Source organism: Dreissena polymorpha, chromosome 3 (assembly GCF_020536995.1).
Source record: "Dreissena polymorpha isolate Duluth1 chromosome 3, UMN_Dpol_1.0, whole genome shotgun sequence".
Taxonomy (NCBI): Eukaryota; Metazoa; Mollusca; class Bivalvia; order Myida; family Dreissenidae; genus Dreissena; species Dreissena polymorpha.
In genome coordinates, this window is record NC_068357.1 from 84684540 (window position 1) to 84688589 (window position 4050).

Genomic DNA, 4050 nt, shown 5'->3' on the forward strand with positions numbered 1-4050 from the left:
GAATGCGAGTCTCCATAAATATTTTCTATTGCAGGGGAGGTAATTTAAAAATTTTAAAGTCTCCGAATTGGTCTTTGTTGTATCTATTTACGTTTATTTTCAAGCTAATGGCGATTAAAAAATTAATTATTATTAGTATGTTCTCACATGGATATTGGTACGGATATATCGTGTTCATATAACTGTTACTACATCCATTTTATTTATCATTACAACAACCACACTTGGGTAAATGAAAGCCAGAATACAGGACATAATCTATAATATAATGAGTTTTACAAATTAACATCAAACATAAATAAATCATATTATATATCAACGGAGTGTTTAGATCACTTATTTACTTAACCTATCCAACTATAATAGCAAATACACATAACAGCAAAATTAATACATCCCAGCTTGATATATGGTCTGGATGTTTGGCAGGCGGGTGGGAAGGAACGATGGTGACTGGGTAGGGCTTTGAATGGCTCCATGGTTGGTTCTCGACTGATTTGTTGTCGCGCGCAGCAAGTGGGTTGATGAGGGTGCTTGTCTCGGGGGTCTTCGGCGGTTGGGTGCTCGGGCCGGGGCCGTATGCGGGGGGGGGGGGGGGGGGGGGGGGGGCTCGGGCTCGCTCGGCGTGGGTGCGCTTGTGCGGGGGCGGCGGGTTCTGCGATCTGGGAACTGCAACAATATACAAACCCTTCACGACTGACCGACGACCGTAAATTACCGACAGACACCTCCTCTTCCGCTCCAGACAAATGCACAACAATCACATACCACACACTATACACAACCATACACAGATCACCACCAAGGAACCCGGAACACACGGGCGTGGCGCTCTCATACGCGCCACCCGTAATGAGTGGGGGTGTGAGAGCGATACGTGTGTGTGTTCCGGGTCCTACGTACCGGGTGGTGTTGGGATGTGGGTCGCGTTGAGTGTCTTGTACATTAGTAATGTGCGGGACACTCGGCGGGATCCGCTCCTCATCACCACCTTTAGGTAGATAGCACATTAAGGTCTCATTGGCCAACGTGCAATGAACTCTTTTAAAAATTAAAGTATTTGGCGAATACCCGGAAACCGGGGTAAATTTGACCGACTTTGACTCTAAAATTAATCTTTTTCCCCTGAGAGGTCACAGGGGCAGGTCGGGCTAACGTAACCTCGTGAATAGGCCAGTAGGACCTGTAAATAAACTCTGAAACACACACACTCATTTATCATTCAGGTCGGGCTACACAAATCTCGTGAAGAGGCCAGTAGGACCTGTAAACAAACTCTCATACACACACTCTTCACTCATCGTGGCGCTCTCGCATGTCTGAGGCGATATATAAGACCGATGTCATATATAATACTGTATTCGCTGGTATTTTCGGTTGATATGTTTGATTGCTTAGGACGCAATGAATATAGTGTATTTATATTTAATCGAAGTGAGCTCATTGTTGGTTCTGGCGGTATTCAATTTCTGGTAATAGTTTCGCGATTAAAGACGTCGGTTCTCGGTTAGGTGTGGAATGTTCTTATTTGTTAATGTGCCAAGTGCTTAAAGGCGGTTTATCGCACTTTATTAGTCGGCGTTTCAAGAGAATGGGTAATAAATGCAAATCAGTAGGTGCTTAGAAGACTTAAGTACGGCAAGAACCACAACTCACTCTGCTAGGAACGATTACCACTGCCTGTCTGCAGCAGACGACAAATGATTCTGCTCTAGCAGTGAATGTATATACCAGCTTGTAAACGCCATTGGCCAGTCTAGTGTTTATCATTAAAATATGCACATATTGGCTGCTTTCATGGAAAACGAGGCTTAATGCACGTCAAATAAGATTAGCCTGTGCACAATGATAAGCATATGCAATGCGAACAAGCTAATCAAGGACGACAACAGCGAACAACTTCAGTGCCTTCAGCGCTTTGATTTATAATATACATTATGTCCTATGTTATATGGCGTATAGCTACTTATATATGTGCGTATAAAATATGTTAACCGTCTTTATTTTTAAATAAATGAAATCATACTGAAACTCTCCGAATTGAGGATTTACATGTTTTGATGAGCTGTCAAAGATTATTACAAACAACAATTATTATCTTTTTTAATGCAGACACTTTAAAAGACTGTGGGTGCGGACCCAGGATCCTGCGATAAATCAAACGGAAAGGTACTTTAGGTACTTAAGCTACGTTGAAGAAACTCGGACATTGTTGACGCCCTGTCTTCAATAAATACTGTTTTTGAGTGAGGTAAAACTTACAAATGTATTTGTTAGCCAATTGACGTTTATCGTGGTATTTTGAAATTATTTTTAAAATAACTGGACTAAGCATTGGTTTCGGTAGAAAAGTACTGCAACAATTTCGCTAGATTTGAACACATTTTAACACTCCGCATTATGATATTTTGATTCAATTTTTCATATTTATACCAAGTGAGTTTTCATTTGACCGCCTTGCGGATACAGATCCATTAGCATGTGCTTGTGTATTATAATAACAATTAATGAGTTAATTTACTACTTACAGTATCGTTATTTTCATCAACATCATCGTTTCATCGTTATCATCATCATCATCATCAACATAGTCATCATCTCATCATTATCATCATCATCATTATCATCATCATCATCATCATCATCATCATCATCATCATCATCATCATCATCATCATCATCATCATCATCATCATCATCATCATCATCATCATCAACATCATCATCATCATCATCGTCATCATCATCGTCATCATCAACGTCATCATCATCGTAATCATCATCATCATCATCATCATCATCATCGTCGTCGTCGTCGTCTTCGTCGTCGTCGCCCTCGTCCTCGTCCTCGTCCTGCTCCTCCGCCTCCACCGCATCATCAGCAGCAGCATCGTCATCAGCAACAGCAGCAGCATTATCGTCACTATCACCAACAACATCGTTATGGTCGCCATCGTCGTGATCATCATCATCAGTGTCATCATCATCATCATCATCGTCATTGTTATCGTCGTTGTTCTCCTCCTCGTCGTCGTCATCGTCATCATCGTCGTCATCGTCATTCTCATCATGAACAATTTCAACAACCGTAAAACCTATCGCTCAGCTCATTTTTGCAGTGAATTCGGATGTTATATCAAATCTTTTTGATTAATAGAGTTTGCTGCTTAATGTATTAATAACTAAATAATAATGTTGATAATATTGAAAATAAATGGTTTCAATTTTATTTATCCGTTTAAGATGCAGTATTTGACCAAGTCAATTTGTCGCTAAAAGTATTCATTACACATTCAATCCAAAAAGCGTTACGAGTTGCTATTGAAACTATAATCGCATTCCGATAAAAATGGTGTCTGTATTAGGGCCTGTTTAATTTCTACGCTTCATTGCAATTCATAAAAATATTTTTAAGGGTACCGGTATATCTAGACACACTCTGTTATCCAAACAATCCTTGTGATCATAAACAAATAAACAATGAAATATAAATAAAATTAGATGATAAAAAATGGTATCTTCCTTTTTGCTGTTGCTAGTTATCAACAGAGTAGCAAAACTTTTAAATATAAATTATATTCAATTCATAGCACGCTTAAAGATTTGAAGTTTATCTAAATCTATAAGCACAAACATATTTATGTTTGTTAATACAAAGCTGTAGCAGTTTTCTGATTGCGCTTGAAAAGATGTGATTGTTGTTGTTGCATTAATAGTATCATTAGTTTGTATTTCCAGATTAGGTATTCCACCATACATTTTGTTTTTAATCAGATGTCTTATAATTGGCATTGCAATATTTCAATAACGAGTAATCAACACAATTGACTTTATGTATTTTTAATTGTTTATCCATATTATCATTAACACTTGAGGGAAAAATAAGCTGTGTCATTTTTTATTTTTTATTTTACTTATGGTTCAGACAACTCTGCTTTTACTATATGCCGTAATAATTATAAGTTTCCGTTCACTTAAAGATATTGTTTATCGTGTTGGAAAATTTAAATACGAAAAATATTTAGAGACAAGTGTGTTATGTTTGTTTGT